General features: G+C 48.4%; 1 long non-coding RNA gene across 1 annotated transcript; it reads right to left on the bottom strand.

Annotated features, from left to right (window-relative positions):
* Positions 1–1,537: 1,537 nt before the first annotated feature.
* Positions 1,538–19,118, bottom strand: LOC120762523 (uncharacterized). Its single transcript, XR_005703914.1, has 8 exons — positions 19,049–19,118; positions 16,197–16,402; positions 12,783–12,843; positions 11,887–12,131; positions 9,674–9,856; positions 6,834–7,180; positions 3,625–3,910; positions 1,538–2,496 (listed from the first exon to the last, which is right to left on the bottom strand). It is a non-coding gene; the product is annotated as an uncharacterized LOC120762523 (long non-coding RNA).
* Between the last annotated feature and the right edge of the window lie 255 nt (positions 19,119–19,373).

The following is a 19,373-nucleotide window of genomic DNA, read 5'->3' as shown; positions in this document are numbered from 1 at the left end:
TTCACCCCACGCCGCTGCTCCGAGCGTGCGGCGGCGGCCCCGCTCGAGTTTTGGGAAAGAAACGGGGTGGGAATGGGGTGAAAAAGGTGGAAATGGTGGTTCTGTGTGCGAGCCCCGAGCCACCCAGACGCTGAGCATTCGCTGGGAGAGCGCATTTCGTGCAGCTGGCGTTGTGTCAGACTAGACTGGCTTCGTGCAGGAAATACTGAGCACTTGGACGCTCGGAGCGAGGGCTGGGAAGGCGTCCAAGATTGTGCTTCACATCTGCTCCTGCGAAGCCACTGCGAGCCCTGTTTGAGCGTGTGGGGTAAACAACAGCAGCCCCAGCAGAACACAAGCACAAGCAAACGTGGGGCTGCTCTGGGGGCCCCCAGGCAGAGCCTCGGGAAAAGGGAGAGGAGCTTTGTCCTGGCACAGCCAGCTGAGTGACCATGGTGAAGGTGCAACCTGACATTCAAATGTCAGCAGTTTAAGTCCTGACATCAATGAAATGCTGCAGTTTAATCCACGTCCAGTACCTTGCACCCATCTTCCCAAAAATGCACTTTTCTTTCAGCAATCTGAATTTGTTCCTAAGAAAACAAGTGGGAAAAAAAGCAGAGTGAGCCCCGTTTGAGAGTAAGGGGTGAACAACAGCAGCCCCAGCAGAACACAGGCACGAATGTGGGGAAGCTCTGGGGACCCCCAGGGAGAGGAGCTTTGTCCTGGCACAGCCAGCTGAGTGACCATGGTGAAGATCAGGCAGAGAAAGGTGCAACCTCAAGTTCTAATGTTAGCAGTTTAAGTCCTGACATCGATGAAATGCTGCAGTTTAATCCATGTCCAGTACCTTGCACCCATCTTCCCAAAAATGCACTTTTCTTTCAGCAATCTGAGTTTATCCTAAGAAAACAAACCAAAAAAAGCCATAGATGCACAATCCCATCCACCTCCTGACTTTCTGGTGCTTTTCCTCATCACCTCCATAAAGCACAAGCCCATTAAATGCTTCCATTGCTGGTCTTGGCACCAATAAATCTAAATTTTCAAGCTTGGCAAACCCAGCTAAACAACTGGCACAGAGATAAATGATTCCTCTAAGGTAATGTACAACTCTCATTATCCCAGGACTTCTTGGGATTTTTTTTTTTTTTTTTAAATCAATCCCCGCAATACTGGTTTGAAAATCCTGGAAAAAACCCACAGTTCTCTTCTCCAGCAATAAAGGTACCGGTTTTCCCTGTGGATTCTCAGGGTTTTTTTTTTCCAGAAAATTCCCTGTGATATGGCAGCTTTCCTCCAAACTGGGAACAAACTGGGAGCTGGAAAAATGCAGCCTCTGCGGAGAGCCTGGAGAAGAAACTCCTTAGCAGCCAGCACCCCCTCCCACCATCCAATAAATGGCATTCAGCTCAAACTCTCCAACACTGCAAGGGAACAGGAGAACAAAGGGATTTGAAGCATGGATTAGATCATTCCAAATGGTCTCAGCATTGGTGGTTTGGGGGTTTTTCTTTTTTTTTATTTTATTTTTTTCTCTCCCTCAAGCCGTGTGGCAAAGGCAGGATTTGAACCTTTGAGGACAATGTTTTGACACAAATATTTAAGCTATTTAAAATAAGTAATAACCTTCAGCTACCTTCAAGAGTATTATATGAAAAACAGAGAATGGGATTAAAACAGATTAGCTACCGACGTTCCTTAATGTGGCAAACAGCATCAATCAGATCATATCAACGCGAGCTGACAGCTCAGGGAAATCCAGAGGAGCAGATTCCCTTAGAAAAAAACGAGATATTTGATCAATTCTTGTAAATTCTTTCTTCTGAGCTGTTAGAAACTGCATTGACTTCATAAAAATGTAATGACAGCTCAGCCTTTGCTTAGCATAACATCCTGAAAGTGCCTGAGAACATCGAATTAAGGCGCCCCGGCAGCGCCGCGCGCCATCGAGGAGTAAATACTGCTGTCAATTTGCTCTCCAAATGCTGCTGCCCATCGATTTCCCACTCGGGGAAATCAGGGAAATGCCTGCCTTGCAATGCAGCTCTCCACCCTGCACTTTAGTGCCTGCAGACGAGCCGGTGCAGAGCCCGGGTGGGATCCATCAAGCCACGAGGTGTGAAGTGAGGGGTGAGGCAGCACAAGGGCCAAAGTTTAAGGAGGCAGAAATTCCCGTTCACCTGCCCTCACTCCAACCCTCCCCAGGGGAGCTGCTCCATCCTTGGGAATGTCCAAGGGCAGCCTGGATGGGGTTTGGAGCAGCCTGGGGTAGTGGAAGGTGTCCCTGCCCATGGCAGGGGTGGGACAGAACGTTCTTTAAGGTCCTTTCCAACTCAAACCTTTTTTGTTACCTGTCCCCCACTGGATGTGTTCGCTGGTCCTTAATTCCCCATCCCAGGAAAAGCTGGGCAACCTCCCTGATGAGTTTTCCTTGTGTTTTGTTGGATTCCCGTAAGTGATTCCAGGCAGAATTCCGACCAGTTTTGTTTCTTTTTCCTCGTGTTTTGGAGTCATCTGGAAAAGGAATGTATTATTTGTGAATCAATCACCACAGGGGGATATTGGGAAGGAATTCCTGCCTGTGCTGGGGCCCTGGCACAGGGCGCCCAGAGCCGCTGTGCCAGGGCCCCATGACCCTTGGAAGTGTCCAAGGTTGGAGCAACCTGGGATAATGGAAGATGTCCCTGCCCATGGAATTAGATGGAATTTACCATCTCTTCCAAGCCAAAGCAGTCCCTGATCCTGCATTTATCCCGTGGGGAACACGGGAAGGAAGGAATTCCCAGAAGGAACCCGGGGCCTGGCGAGAGCAGCCACAGGAGCAGGGTGGCAGTGCCACTGTCACACCAGGGACCCGGCTCCCATTTGCGCTGCAGACCCAGCCCAGCTCCCACCCTCCAGCACAATCAAATCAAGCATGAAGGAGGCAGAGCCCGGTGCTTAAAATGGCATTATCCGAGCGCTCCGTGGGAGCCGCCGTCCAAATCCCTCCGCATTAACTTGGCGTAATCTTGGAGAAATCTCTTCCCAACTGTTTTGAAATAAATCCTGTTAAATTCTGCAGGGAATTGGCCTTATCTCTCCACACCTGTGTGGGTTTTTTTTTTTCCCCCTACCTTTCCCCCCCTGTGCCTGGACAAAAGGGAGTGGGTCTGCATGTGGCAGTGTGTGTGTGTGTGTGTCTGATAGGAGCTAAAGAGACAATTATCTTCCGCTGAAAATAAACATCATGAAACTATAGATGCCTAATTTTTGCACCTGGAAGATCCTCTTACAGCTATTCACTACTAATCACTCTTAGCTAATAAATGAATAGAATAACTAATGTGATTAGAGTAATTTGCCTATTCATCAGGAATATTAAATGAATTGAATATTTTGTATTTGACTCGTCTCTCTCAGCATTTCCCTGATACTGTAATTAGCCCCTTGTCTGTTCCTGTGGCAAAAAACACCACGTGGCCTTTGGGACGGGACACTTGGGCTCATTCTGCATCCCTGGACAGATGGACACCTGCTTTTATAGCCCACGCTCTCACGCTAGAATTAAATAATCCCACTGGAAAAGGCTCTGGACACGTGGTGGAAGGAAGTCAGGGCAGAAAAGAAGGATAAAACTCTTGGTTTGGAGCAAGAACGTACCCAAATAAAGAGATTTTACAGAGCAGCCACTCCTGGTCAGCTGGGAGCTCACCCTAAGGGGTGACATCGGAGAGGTGGTGGTGACAGAGGAGCTGATCCTTGGCTGTCAGCATTGCTTAGGAAGTTGTCCAGGAAATTCTTGGCCACCCTGGCTCTTTTCCCTGTTTCCAGTTGGGAACGTGACAGCTCTCTGAAGACATCCAGGTGAACTCCCAGACCTGTTAATACACGCTGGGACGGTGGCTGTTCTATTTAAATCCCGCTGAGGAGTCAGGAGGAAGCTGAACTATGCAAATGATGATATAAAATAACCAGTGGGCAAATATTCAAATAAGGATTTCACATATAAAAATAAAGGGGAAAGAAAAAAAACAATCAGATCTGGGATGGAGCTTTCCATATCTATGCAAGGTTTTTCGAGAGAAGACAGCAAAGATTTGGAAAATTAATGCTGGTCCTTGTCTGCTTCTAGAAACTAATGGGGCTGTGCAGAACAACACAGAAAAGATGCATTAATAAAATTGCCAAAGATCATCTGTCACTTCCTCTTGGTAAGAAGCCAAAGCATTTTTTAAAATGCATTTGCACTTAACCAGAATGATATCATAATCTTCCTTAGTCGTATCTTCTCCTGCCTTCCTGCTACTCCACAAAGCAGACAGCGAGGTTTGCAGGAGACGAACTCAAAATGCTGCATTAAAATTAAAAAGGGAAGAGGCTGCACGGAAAAGCTGCGCAAACAGAATCACCTTGAGCTAAACCTTGAACAAGAAATACGCGGGGCACATTTGGAGCAGGGAAGGAAATTAGGAGGAGAAAACAATGAATTATTGAAGGCTTCAGGGTTCTCCAGTCTGGGTGGCTCTAAAATCAAGATATCACACAACCTTTTCAGGGTCTTTTGCCGGGTTTTGTTGGAGTGAGGCAGATGTGAGGTGGTTTTAATCTTTGGAAGGGCGTAATTAGGGTTTCATCTGGGTTTCACAGCTGGCTTCACACAGAACCGAGTCCCTTCTTCACATTTATTTGTGCCACTCGGTTTGGGGGTTGTGGGGTTGTTGTTGTTGTTGGGTTTTTTTTCATATAACTGCAAAGAAAGCCCAGACCTGCAGAACCTAAAATGTGAGTATCACTGGAATTCTGCATCAGCCTCCATCCTTGTTAATTATGCCATAAACCTCTACCTGAACTCCCAGATGTCCCCGTGCTGAAGCAAACTCTGGGCTCCTGCTTCAGAGCTGAGCTATTTTGTATCACACACAGATACCTGGAGAGCACCCTCCAAGGCAGAGACGAGGCAAAGTCTCTTCTAAATTCTCTTTCATACCTTGTTACACAACAAAATTTCTTTCCCAGCTACCCACAGCTCTTCACCATTATTTTTCTGCCTTCCTACTTAGACCTGGAGTTTTCACCGTGAACCTGAAACCAGTTTCCCAGATTAATTTAGGTATTTTTAACACTCCCCACCCCGCCCTTAATTTCTCCTTTCAGATTGCTTTCAGACAGCAAGAGCGTAAACCACTTTGATTCCTGGGTTGTTGTGAGAAAAATGCTATATGAATGAATAAGTTATAATAATAATAATAATACATTACAGTGATAATGATGGATGTGTTTTAAACAAAGCCTCTGGCTGCCAGTGTGGAGGAGCTATGGAAAAATCAAAGATAATCTTGCATGAGGAGAATCGTAATGAGAAAGACCTGGAATATTTTATCTCTGAACTGCTCCTATCCGCTCGCCCCGGATCAGGGATGTCCCAGTTTGACTCGAGGAGCGCGGCAGCTAAATTCAGGCCCAGGTGCTGTGCTGCTGTCAGGAAAGGAGGGCTTGGAGCCATCCCAGATTCATTCCCAGCCCCGTGGGCTCCGAGCCTCGGCCCCAGCGTGGAGCAGGACGCCGTGGTGCTCAGCACTGCGCACACACAGAGCACACTTTACATCCTCAACGCCTCTGCCAGGCAGCCAGATGAAAGCAGAGAGAAGGAGATTAAAAGAGGCGCCCCAGCCACCCAACTGGTCACTGGTGGGGCTGGGAAGAGCTCTCCCACTGTCACACCAAGGTCTCCAGGAGAAACTCGCCCTGGCAGTCCTGTCCCACTGCTGGGAAAGGGCCGGGGCAGCTCAATACAGCTCATTTCCACAGAAAAACGGGGATATTGGGTCAAACTCGGTGCCTGCAGAATGCATCAGATCAAACCAACAGGAATGCTCTGGGCAAAAACTCCTGGGTTTTAGAGATTTTTAGAGGAAGGGCTCCACGATTTATCCTAGTGGGGATACACCCTTTTCAGTTTTATATCCCATCAAAATATCACCTCTAACACAAGCATAAATTGGGCTGGAATGACAACCCACAATTTCCTGCAGCACGTGCACCTGTACACTTGTTAAGGAGAGCTCCTCAATCACGGGGATTTTGGAAGTACAACAGAGGCACCGAGTCCAAGACAGAAATCTTTTCCACTCCAGTTTCAATCCCAAGGACTGCCAGACCTTGGGATGCTAAAAAAGCTGAGAAATATCCTTTAGAAGATATAAGGCAGAGCAATGTAATGTGTCCAAATTTCAGCAGCATCCCGAGATCTGGGTGACTGCAAAGCCTCTTCAGCCACACTAAATATAAGACACAAAGCAGCAGAGCCTTGCAAGCTCCCTAAAATGCTTTGGAGGCTCTGCAATCCTCAGCCTCTGCAAATCCCTGGTGTGCAAGGCTTGGCCTTGGGGGTCTCTGGGGCTGGGGGATTTACTCCTGGCCACTGATTTGAACGTGTGCTGAGCCAACATCCCGATTTCCTGCACTGCCTAAATCTCCCCACCCTCAGGACAGCTCCTAGGACAGACCCTGAGAAAGTAATCTCATGATTTATGAGGTTTTCTAACAATGGCAATAAGCAAGGCAGCGTTTTAAGCAGCTAACTGAATTGGGATGTGGGCTGGGTTTTTTTCTTTTTCCACAGCACAATGTGGATCTATTTAGCCCTTACAGCTTGAATTTCAGCCTTTCTTTGCCCATGAGAAAGCCTGGTAAATGGGATTTGGGCTAGGAGCTATAGGGGAGAATATCTTTTAATTAACCAGGAGGGTGGCTCAGGGAAGATCTAGCACTGCCTCTGAGCTGAGTTTCCAGCTCCACTGCGAGGCAGACGGGTACAAATTAAGGCAGAGCAATAACTGCAAATCAAATTCCCGATGGCTCTGATTTACCTGGGCTTGTGGAGGACAGGGATGACTCCAGTGCTGCTCTGCAGGCAGGGCATTGCCCCTCACCTGACCATTTCCACCTGAGCAGCTCTGGTGATGGCAATCCACATGGATTATTCCCCCCCTGAGCTCAGGGGAGCTCTGTCTCTCTCTTCAAGGCAAGGCAATCAAACCTCTCATTACGCAGCTGGTAGGGAAATCTTTTTCCTGAGATCACAGCGAGTTCCTCTGTCCAGAAAGCACAAACTGGGCACAGATCCTGCCCTCTCTGCAGCGGCAGCGTGGCTGGGGGTTCCTGCAGGGCAGAGAGGTCACGCTGAGCACGGCTCCACCCCTCAATCCTGTGTCACCTGCGAGACACCAGAGGTCACAGCGTGATCAGAGGCAGAGCAGATTCCTACCCGCAAAATATCCAAACCGTGGGGAGGTCGGAACAGAAGAAAACCTTTGAGGAACAGAAGAAACAAGGGCACAAGCCTCAGGAAAGGCCAGAGGTGGGACAGCACAGGGCACTTCCCAAGCAGTCCCAGTGGGAATTTGTGTCCCTGAGAGCGACCTGCGCTTCTGGGGCCTGGAGCACTTTACTAATAAAGGTCTGATGATAAAGGAGAGGATAAAGCCAAAATGGGGCCAAGGATGCAGGGTTATAGAGCAGATAAAGGGGTGGTGCTTGAGGGACAGGGTCCAATAGGGGTGGCAAAAAATGCTGCAAAGGGGTAAATAAGAACCAGGGGGTCTAATGGGGTTACAGGGGTGGAACACCGCAGGAAAATTAACCCAATGGAGTTCAAGGGAAGGAAGAACATTCTAGAAAGGGTACACGTATGGTGAACGGGGCTGAACAGGGTGACGTAAACTTAACAAACCAATAGGACAACGAAACCTAAGAAATATTAACGTGTGGCTGCAAAGGCCTGTGGGAGGAAGGTTTATCTCGCCTTAACCAAAAGGGTATCGCTCCTCTAAGCAGGCCCCCGGCCTCCACAGGAACTCTCACCTTGATAAAAAGGAAGAGTGAAGCAAAAACGAGGCACAGCTCCAAGAGAAACCAAACTTCCCCAACACCAGCACCCAGGGAACGGCTGTGCCTGCTCCCAGGATGGACACAGGGATGGAGCCGAGCCCAAAATCTGCGTCCTGAACCCCCCAGGACTTCACTCAGTGCTGGCCCACGCCCAGCGCCAGCCCTCCCGTGGCGCTCTCCCTCGCCAAGTCCCGCGGTGTTTCACCGGACAAGGCGTGCGAGTTAAATTTACATTTTATTTGAGCAATGTTTCATCTTGTTCCTGTGCGTCTCCGCTGGCGATGAGGCAGCGAGAAGCTGATGAAATTTATTCCTGCTCTTGCTGCCACGCTGTATAAATAAAGGGGAAGGAATAAAATACTTCTCCAACAGGAAGTGTGAAGGCTCTAATGCTTTGTTTAAATATGCAGTTGAGAGACTTTATTCATCACGCCGCATCTGTATGTGCCCACAGCTGAAATTTGCTCCCTAAAATTAAAAGATTTCCTTTTACATGTGTTTTTTTTTTACCTGTGTCACACCATCAAACCTGGTGGATTTACCCTTAAATCTGTGCTGGGTAAGAAAAAAGATGCCCAGAAATAGCATGGCCACCTTATTCATGTATCTCAGGTACTGTGAACTCTGGCTGGCTGCATTTCCCAAGAATAATTGGTGTATACACACACCCTGGGAGATTTATATTCCCCTGCATCTTGGGCTATATACAATATGATTTAAACAGCACAGGCACTGGAGAAAGTGGACAGCAAAGCGTACAGTATTTGAAAATAAACATAAAGCAAAATGGTTTGACATCCTATTTCACTTAAAATGTAAATGGTGAACATTCAGGGCGTGATTTATAACCTTTTTAAAAGCACAAATGTTTTTTGTGGGTTTGTTGTTTTTTTTTTCTTTTTTTCTTTTTGGCCCCCTCACTCAGATGCCACAAATCAGGAGAATTCTTTGCAGCATCAAGAAATCCCCCGTGGTGGGTTGGCTCCTTTCTGTTGCTGTCCTAAGGAATAGACATGGATCCCCCAGATCAGTTTTCCTGCCTCTCTTTTTGTTTTTCCCTCTGGTGTCCTGACTTGAAATGTGGCTGTATTGTGAATTTTAGGCTGTAAGCTCTCAGAGGGAGAGGAAGGGGATGCAATGTGTGAGGTGCCTGTTGCTCAAGAGCCCATTTTTGCAGCCTCTTGCCCAGGGTTAACACTTTTCCATGCCTTCCATCCTGGCTGTATCACTGCTCCCGTCACAAGCGCAATGTACGAATCCCTAAATTCCCTCATTCCTGCTGCTGCCTGGAGTCACTGACCCAGGACAGCATCCAGCTATGCTCACAAGCTCTGGACACGTCACTTTTTGGGTGTCCCTCCTAACCTGTCTCTGCTGTACTCCAAAATAACATCACTCTGTGCTGGTACCATCCCTGCACCACCTTTCCAGCCCTCCCTTCTCCTCACCCACCACCAGCACAGAAGAGGTGCAGAGAGAACCCCCCCTGCACCAGCTCTGCTCCCAGCAAAGCACAGGGAAGATACCTGAGAAGCTTTTTCAGGACTGAGCCACTTTTATTCCCAGAGCACAGAATATTCTGAGCTGGAAGCCCTTGAGAGGCTGCCTAGAACAGAGGCCAAGCAGAGTTAAAGAAATAGAGCAGGTATTTATTAAAAAGGCCTTCCAAAGATACACCTCGGGCAGTACAAGAGCCTGGGCTACACCCAAGATGGACCAGGGGTCACAAGTTTTCACACTTTTATAAGTTTTTGGTCCATTTCCATATTGGGGTTAAATGTCCAATTACACTTCAGGTCATGCAGTCCCATGAACTTACCGGTTATGAACTTCCAGATCGCTCTGCTCACTTCTCTGCTGTTTGCACTTTTTGGGCCCGAAGCTGCAGCGGTGTCCTTGGTTCTGGGGCTGGAGAAGGATTGTTCTGTGTGACTGAGCTGTGAGGAGAACTGGCCAACACTCTGTGTGAAGTTCAGAGTTATGTACCAACACAGTGCAGAATCTGGAAAACACGAAAGCTGAAACTGAAGGCATCAGAAGGGACCCACAGGCTCCAGCTCTTAAGGGAATGGGCCACATCAGTTGGGCAAGAACTGACTGGAACTCAAGCTCTAACACACAAACCCAAAGCATTGACAGTGTCTTGTGCCCCAGAGCCATCATCCACTGACCCCCACAAGGCACAAATCCATGAAACCAGATCTCCAGGAAATCTTCCTGGAGGAGGAGGAAGAGGAGGAGGCCACCCCACCAAAGTGGTCCTTGTGCAGCTCCATGGCACCAGCACATTCCGGTCTCAAACCACAGCTACACCACAGGGACGGCCCAAAAACCCTTCCCAGCACCTCCATCCTTTTCCTGAGGTGCTGGGATGCAGGATGCTGCTCTGAGCATCTGTTCTGGGCGCAGGGCTGGCTCACGGAGGACTCTGCACCACCTGAGCACACCCTGGCGCCTCCGCCCTCCTCCCGACCCTACAGCGGAGCCAGCCCTGAGTTTCCAACCGCACCATCCAGCCCTTAAATCTTTAATAACCTTTCCTTCCTTGACTCCGAGCACACGAGCGTGAGCCCATCTCCCCAGATCAAACCGAATCCTTAATTTCAGGAGCTGTTAATAAGGGTTAAATCCGCAGGCTGCGGTGGCCCCTCCGCTCCCTCTTCCCTGCTCTCACAATCAATGGAGCGGGAAGCCTGAAGGGTGTCCATTTTGAAAAGCCATAATGAATCATTTTTTTTTTTCCTCGGCAAATCTGGCAAACTTCAATCCTGGTTCCTGCAGCCTCCCTTTCACATGTCCAAGCCCTCTGTGACACATCAAATTTAATGAGACTGCACAGACCTCAAGAAAGGGCACTGTAGCACTGCTGGGATACTTTATTAAGGAGGATCAGACAGAATGTGTTTGCTGTTTAAGAGCCTTTAAAGGCAAATTACACTTCTTTTTTGGGGGGATGAGAGCCTCCCATTTTTGTTCAATCTCTGGCCCTCCTCAAACACATCCTGTAGGCCAATTCAAACACGGAGTTAAGGTTTCTGCAAACAGGGAAAGCAGCGAAATTGGCTGCGAGACCAGTGAGGCTCGATGAAGGCTGTGGGGTAGGACACACACAAAGGAATGTGTTATTTCACAAAATAATAATAATCATCATCATCATCATCACCTTCATCATCTGCCTCTGACAAGCTGTGTGAGGGAACACCCAAGCCTGCTCGCAGGTGCTGCCCCTGTTAGGTCCAGGGAAAGCCAAGTTAACCCTCTCTGGCTGGTGGAGGGGTGGGAAAAACTTTCTAGAAAGATCGTAAAGTCCTAGAATGGTTGGGGTTGGAAGGGACCTTAAAGCCCACCCTGTCTCAGCTCTCAAGATGGATGATGTGAGGTATGTGCTGAGCCACCCTTGGGGAAAAACTGGGGCAGCTCATGAAGAATGGGGAGAATTAAACCTTATTTTTATTTTAATGTCCATATAAATCAATAGAATCACCTGAACCAGGCAGAGTTCAGTCTGCAGACTCCAGATTTTGAGGCAAGGGAGGCTCTTGGGTTTTGCTTGTGGATGCTCTAAGAGGTACGAGACGAAATCCTGGATGACTTCAGGAGCTTTTTTTGGCCACAACCAGCTCAGGTTATGTCCTTGCAGGCTCTTTTCCCTCGGAAAACCCCATTCTGTGAGAGGACTCAGAGCTGTAACTTTTGTTGGAGACTGCAGCAGTCTCGTGGCTTAGCAACCTCCTGCTTAATTCAGAGCATCTCTTTTGAGATCATCGTGTTCAGCTCCTCTGTGTCCACCTCTGGCCACGTCCAGCTCTAAAAAGAGCTGCAATTTATTTCAGCAAGTGCTCAGGCTGCTGGACAAGGCAGCAGAAAGCAAAAAAAGTTCTCTGTCAGCTTATGGATTCCAGCCTAATTGGGGTTTACAGGGAAATATGAAAACTGGACTGGCTTCCAGAGAGCTCTCAAGGGTGCCCAAAGAAGAAGGTCTGTGTCTCAGAAGATTTTTATGTGACTAGAGGAAAATTATAACATTTTTACCTTGTTGGAGTGAGGACCCAGCCTTCCAAGAGGTGCAGTGAGGAATGAAATCATTTCCACATCACAAATGCTTTGGTTGCAGGATAAACCAAGAGACGTTTCCTGTGCCAGGACAACTGGGGCAGAACCTGTGGAAGGTTTAATTTGACTTTTCTCCTCCATCTTTGGCTGTCTGAGGAGGTTTGGGGCTCAGCACAACCAACTCAGCGGCGATCTGGATCCAGGTCACATTTTCTCCGAGCCACCTGCATTTGGAGCCACAGGAAGAGTGTGGTTAATGGATCAGTTTAATGACATCAGTTCTGATCCATCTCTAATTAAGGGCTCTGCCAGGAATACAGTCAAGCAATTCTAATGGCCCAGAGGAAAAATTGTGAAGTCAGGTAATGAAATTTGCTTATTAGACAAAATGGGAAGAAGGAGTGCAGGGGCACAGAAATCAATAGGGAAAGCAGGGCAGCAGCATTTCCCAAGCCCTGCACATGGAGAGAGCCCAGCTAATGAAGTTCGGCGCTCACCAGTGGAATAACAAAACCCTGCCCTGCTCACAGCCCTGAGGATGTTCACCTGGAAAAGGTCCAGTTTCTGCGAACTTCTAAACAGTTTGTTCCACACTCCGGCTTCCTCAGCTGGAGGATTTCATCCTGCTGGGTTTGTGTGTCTCCCAGGGCTTTTTAGAGACAGCTCCACATCTCCTTCTAGAGCCAGTTCCTTTCTAGCTGTGCCTGTGGTGGGATATTCCCAGGATTTATAGCCAGGATGGTGACACGACTCTCCAGGATGGAGAAAAGCAGGGTCACACCTGTAGCCTGGAAACTTCTTGGATAAATGCCATAATGGCCCCCATTAGATCCCAATAAACGTTTTGACATAAGTATCCCTGGAAAATTATTCACCTTTTTGTCCAAGGGACTCTTCAATCTGTTCCCACCTCATCCTTTCCAGTGGAAGGTGTCCCTGGTTGGAATGAGAGGATCTTTTAGGTCCTTCCCAACACAAACCGTTCTGGGATTCTGTGATTAGCACAGAGAAGATGCAAGTAAAAAGAAAAAAAAAAAAAAAAAAAACCAAAAAACCAGAGAGAAGCGTGGATGCCGCCAAAAAATTAAAACCTATTTATTCTGTGGTGATCTACAGAGTGCTGGGGAGAGAAATACTTATAGGTGTGATAGATACAGCTCCAAACCTTTCACTTGCAGGCTGGAAGGAGAGGAACAAACCAGATTCTTCAGTGGTTTTTTGTTTGGTTGGGGGTTTTTAATACTTTTTTTTTTTTTTTTTTTTTTAAGGGGAAAAGTTAACTGAAGTTTATGAGCTCGAGCTGTGGAGCAGAGCCTTTTGTGTCTCGCTAGCCCACATAATTGCGCTCCCCCCTCCTCTCACCCGGTGGCAAAGGAATGTAGGTGGAATGTCTTTACACGGAGAGCGGCTCACGCAGGGACTGCACAATGAGGGGAAGAAACAGGAGCCAATCTAAGTAAAGGATCAGGCAAGGAAAATAATATTGGGCTGTCTGCTACCACGTCTAACCCCGTGAAATGCCTCCATGAATCCCCTGCTTCCTTCTGTCTTAAAATGTCCTCCTCCTTCCCAGAGGTTCAGGGGACAGATCTTGTTTCAGTCTCCTTTTTAACACTTTGCTTTTCCCCCTTTTCCTTTCATCCTGCTGCCGCAGATATATTTACTGGCAACGGAAAAAATCAATAAAGGAGAAGGAAATGACTTGGCAGCCTTCCGAAGTGTTAAAATAATTCTCATCTAATCGGGCCCCATTGTTTCTAAACAATATTGCCAGCTCAGGAGCTCGGCCTCGATTTTCAGAAGCAACTGGTGATTTTTTTGGGGGGGGATTTTGGTTTTTTCGGGGTGTCCTTAAAGGGAGAAGTTTGGCACAGCCACGTGGGAAACACGGAGGCCTCTCCACCGCACTCCTAAATTTATCTGTCCCTCGAGGGATCCCACCCCACGAGTTTAACTTGGGGGCATATTTAAGTGAAACAGCCCTAAGAAAGGCTGGACATCCCATAAACTATCCCAGCTGCCTTTCAGCAGAGAAAACTGGGAATGATATTAGCGACCAACAGCCTGAACCAGGTGCATTCCAATCTGTCAATTCCTCCCGTGAGTTATTGCTACTTAAATACAGACTTTCTGTCCCAGCAGTGAAATATTCTGGCACGTGCTGTGCAAGAACATGGAGATCTGACCTTCACACTGAGCTGCTCCTTGTAAGCTGGAATCTCTCCTGGATTCCTGCTTTTCACGCATTTTGAGGTGTATTTTGGAAAATCAGAAAAAGTGATCCCCTTTTTAGACCTGGATATTTCCTTTTAAGACCCAGAGATGCCTTTTTAGACCTAAAGATCCCTTTTTGGACTTAGAGATCTCTTTTTAGACCCAGAATTCTCTTTTCAGACCTAGCTGATCTCATTTTAGACCTAGAATTCCCTTTTTAAACCCAGAGATCCTTCTTTAAACACTTGCACATCAATCCCATCCCTCCAAGAGCGTTTCTATCCCAGAAGCATCAACGCCAACAATCAGGAAATTATCCTGATGGAAAAAAACCCTCCCAAAGTCCAGGCGTGTCCATGCCCAGAGCCCTCAGCACGCTCCAGCTGAGAGCAGCCGCTCTCCTCCACCATCCCAGCTTTCATTCCTGCTGGGAACGTGAGCAAGCCACGCAGGGAGGGAATTCTCTGCTGCTCCCCAAGAGCCAAATGTGCACAAACACCCAGAAGCGTGCACCTCTGTGCCTTGGAGGTCCTGGGGAGAGGCCTTTCTCCGTCCCAGCCTGAGAGGAATGAATTTTTTGGGGTGGGAAACATCTGCCCTTCGGTGGGGTTTGCACATGGCGCTCATAATGGGGCCCATTGTGCGCGCCACGAGCACAAACTGGGGAAATCGCTAAAGCAGGAAAGCCTCCGCTGCTGGATCGAATGCCAGCCATATCTAATGCCTCCAGGATGCCTTCGGAGCCCACCAGGTCCTGCTCGTTTGATGCTGTCGCTTCCCAGCTATCCCAAAAGGAAAAACCCAAGATATTAACTTTCCTTCACGGAAATGGCTGCTGAGAACGTAGAGCTGGGGAAAAGCTTCGGCTTGACTAACCTGAGCGGATCCATGGGAGGTGTGGGATAAAGGAGAGTCCAGCACAGCGCTGTGGGAACACCAGAGGGGTGGGATCCCACACTGCCACCCCAAAGGCGCCGCCAGCACCCCTAAGGGGATGATATTGCTGTGCTACATCACAGCAACCCTCAGACGGGAGCAAAATCCGTTCAAATTCTCCACTGTGGAAACCACCTCCATCATCCCACAGCATGGAAAAAACAGGGATATTCCCAGCTAACTGAAAAGCAGGGAAGGGATTTAAAGGATCTTGGGAATCCTGTCCTTGTGCCACCAGTGCTGGGCACGGCCACTAAGTGCCCAGGTCAGCCTTCCTCCCATGCAGGCTGGCACCAGGGGAAGGAGCTGCATTTCAAACCAGCACCAGCCTTTGCCAGAGGGGCTCAGAGCAGAATAATGATGATGGGATTAAGGGGAAAAAAAAAAGAATTAATAAAAAACGAAGTTAAAAATCACACCTCGCTTCACAGTGGAAATTGGACTCGGCCGCCGCGCTGCGTTTGGAGCAAACCTGCTTAAATGCAACCCATTGTGAAGGGAAATTCTCCCCGGAGTCTGAGCTTCCAGCACGGCATTACTGCGGCTCCCCTGGCTCCTGAAATCCCCTGGAAAACTGCGGGGAAAGCAGCGTCCTGACAGGTCTGGCTGTGGAATGTGAATTTTTTGGGACAAGTCTCTGCAAGAGCTGCGGAGCTTCAGAGACAAAACCGCTGGCAGAGGGTGGCACAGGCAATCCCCTCCCAGCTCCTCCTCCTGATAAGGCAGGATCAGCTGTCCGGAGATACATTTTGGTTTCCTTTCTCCCCCAAAGCACATGTGCAGGTTCTGAGTGGCAGACAAAGGGAAACGAGTGCTGCTTTTTAAAATTTTTTTTTTGGTGTTTCCCTCCTTTCTCCTCATTTCCTCTTCCCAGTAGCAAAAGGGGAAATTGAGGGGACAGACACAACCGAGTTTGCACCGAAGGGGAAGCAATAAAACCTTCCTATATGCAATAACAACCTCTGCCACTCCTAAATATCCCCAAACCGCCAGAAATAGAGACATTGGAAAAGGCTGGGGGGTATTTTGGGGTTTTTGGTTTTGGTTTTTTTTTGCCCACCCATGATAAAATGCAGTTTTCCTCCACACAGATTTAGAATTGAGTAAAAGTAGGAGTGAACATGGTGAAAATTCTGTACCTTCTGCTCCTGAGATTCTCCTTTAACCTCACGTAGCATCCAGCAAACTTCATGGGATCATTCAGGTTGGAAAAGACCTTCCAAATCATCCAATCCAATCATCAGCCAGCTGCTAAAATAATAAAATCTTGCCAAATATTCTTTTTCTTTTATTCTTCTTATTCTTTCTCATTTCCCTCGGATTTATGGTGTCTGTTGTGAAGCACCTGCACACCAAGGGTGAAAAGGGAGATTTCATTCTGTGCCTGCAGTTTGTGGCACAGATTTAGGGAAAAGGGGGATTTCATTCTGTGCCTGCAGTTTGTGGCACAGATTTAGGGAAAAGGGGGATTTCATTCTGTGCCTGCAGTTTGTGGCACAGATTTAGGGAAAAGGGGGATTTTATTCTGTGCCTGCAGTTTGTGCCACAGATTTAGGGAAAAGGGGGATTTCATTCTGTGCCTGCAGTTTGTAGCACAGATTTAGGGATTTAGGGACTCTGCCATGGAACGTGGGCGCTGTAGGGTGACAAACAGGCACTGCCATCCCATGGGAGTGTGTCCCTGCAGGTGTTTAGGAGGACACAACCCCAGGGGTGTGATTTCATGGACTCACAGAATATCCTGAGTGAGAAGGGACCCACAAGGGTCATCCAGTCCCCTCACAATCCCCAAAATCCCTTTCTGTCTCTTATGCTTGTCCTGGTGGCCTTGGTGCCCATTCCCAGGGGAGCTGTTCAGTGCCTGACACCCTCTGGGGAAGAATCTTTTCCTAAAATCCAACAAAACCTCCCTTGACGTGGCTCCAGCTGTTCCCCCAGGTCTTTTGCCTGGTCACAGAGAGATCAGATTTGTGTCCTCGGCCTTTTGGGGCTTCCCATCCCAATCCTTCAGAAGGAAAGCACAGTGAGGTTAACTTCCATTTTTCCTTGGAAAGGACTGGGCTGAGGAATTCCTAAAGGGAAGAGAGCAGCAGGGTGTGGGACTGAAGCACTCAGGTGAGAAAAAACCCCAACCCCAGCACACTGCTGTGTTATTTGGGGGTGTAAAAACCTCCCCAAAGCGCCCTGACAATAAAAGGCCGTGTTTTCCACAGTTAGGCTGCAGCGATGAGCTGGGGGGAGCCCTTTGGAAAAGGGCCGTTCCTGTGTGAAAATCCAGTTGTGAGGGGCTGGGAGGCACAGCTGGACACAGCTGCACACAGCTGCGGGCTGGCACTGGAGCTGCAGCATTTCAGCAGTCAGCTCTGGCATGTGCACAGGAGGCCCGGCAAGGGGAAGTGCAGCTCGCTCCTGAGTGAGCCACATCCACCTTCTGCCACAGCTCCCAGCAGCTCCTCACTTCAGGCTCCTTCTTCCCCTTTCCTTTTGTACTCCTTTTCTGGATTTCATGGAAAAAAAAAAAAAAAAAAAAAAAAAAAATCCTCCCTTTTGACCCCTTTCTCCTGGCAAGTTTCCAAATGCTTCGAGCGTCCGATGGGGCGCTCAGTATCACCACAGGCTGGGATGGATAAATCCCACAGCTCCCAGATGTTCAGAGGGGAGAATGCTGCTGCTCCCCAATCCTTTCCAAGCTTTCAAACATTTTCCTGCTCCCTAAACCATCCCAGAAGGGAAGAAGCTGCTGCTCCTCAAACCTTTCCATGCTCTCAAACCAGTCCTAGAAGGGGGAAAAGCTACTGCTCTCCCAACCTTTCCATTCTCCCAAAACTTTCCATGCTCTCCAACCTTTCCATGCTCCCAAAAACCAGTCCCAGAAGGGAGAGAATGCTGCTGCTCCCTGAACATTTCCATGCTTCCAAACATTTCCATGCTTCCAAACCACTCCCAGAAGGGGGAGAAGCTGCTGCTCCCCAAACCTTTCCGTGCTTCCAAACTTTTCCATGCTTCCAAACTTTTCCATGCTTCCAAACCACTCCCAGAAGGGGGAGAAGCTGCTGCTCCTCCAGCCTTTCCATGCTCCCAAAACTTTCCATGCTCCCAAAATGTTTCCATGCTCCCAAAATGTTTCCATGCTCTCCAACCTTTCCATACTCTCAAACCAGTCCCAGAATGGGAAGAAGCTGCTGCTCTCCCAACCTCTCCACGCTCCCAAACCTTTCCATGCTCTCCAACCTTTCCATGCTCCCAAACCAGCCCCAGAATGCTGCATCTGTTCTGTCTTCCTGATCTTTGTGACGTAAGCGGACACACAGATATTTGGAACGAACAACTGCTTGGAAGGGTTTTTTGTATTTGCACAAGAAGCAAGGTCCCAGCAGAGCAGGGGAATGAGGGCAAAGGCAGATTAGGGTCTGGCCCACCACGTGGAACAGGAGCATTTGGACAAAATATTCATTCATTGTCTCCGAGACAGCAGCAAACCCTCGGGAAGTGGCATCTTGTGAGCACTCATTTCTTTAGGAAGCACGTGAGGTACCCAGTGGTTGTTGAAACGGGTGGCAAACACCAAAACGAATCAGCTTTCCTCCACTACGAGCCACCAGCTCTCCATCACCAACACACCTGATGCTCAAGAGACCTTTAACCAGGACACAACAAACCCTAAATTTGCTCCAGAACGGCTCTGCTGCCCAACAAAGCCCCATTCAGCCGCTTGCCAGCGGGGCGACGCAGCGCCACAGCCAACGGTAAAAAACCAAAAATAAATGTATTTTAGTGCTGGCCTCTGGCCAGATCTCTGAGTCAGTAAAAGGGGAAAGCAAAGTGGGCTGGCTGAAGAGGCTGTTTGAACTCTGCCCACTTACAAGGTGGTGCTTCCGTGGAGGTGCCGGCGGGGGGGATGAGGAGGAGGAGGAGGAAGAAGAGCAGCAGAGCCCCAGCTCCCTGCTGAAGGCAGCACCAGAAGCTCAGAGGTAAAGCAAAAGGAACTCACCAGGCTGACATCTGAAGGGTTAACGGGATTTAAGCTTTGATCTCCCAAGAAAACACGCTGAAAACGTAGCCCAAGGCGCGCTCACCATTTTGTTTGCCTGTAAAACAATGCAATTTGATTTTTGTTGGCTTGTTGTTTTTAAGTGGAACCTCATGGGTGTTCTGTTAAATGCAGCCCACAAAAGCAATTTGTGTCATTTTAATGCAGCTCCTGTGCTAGAAATGTTTGTTTTTAAATGCAAGTTTTATTGTTTTCAGTGTTGGCACATTAAAAGCTCGATCAATAGGAAAAGCAATTCATGATGTCGCCCTTCAAAATTCCAGCC

Source organism: Hirundo rustica, chromosome 23 (genome assembly GCF_015227805.2).
Source record: "Hirundo rustica isolate bHirRus1 chromosome 23, bHirRus1.pri.v3, whole genome shotgun sequence".
Taxonomy (NCBI): domain Eukaryota; kingdom Metazoa; phylum Chordata; class Aves; order Passeriformes; family Hirundinidae; genus Hirundo; species Hirundo rustica.
The sequence above is the reverse complement of the archived record's forward strand: the minus strand, read 5'-3'. Positions and strand labels throughout refer to the sequence as shown.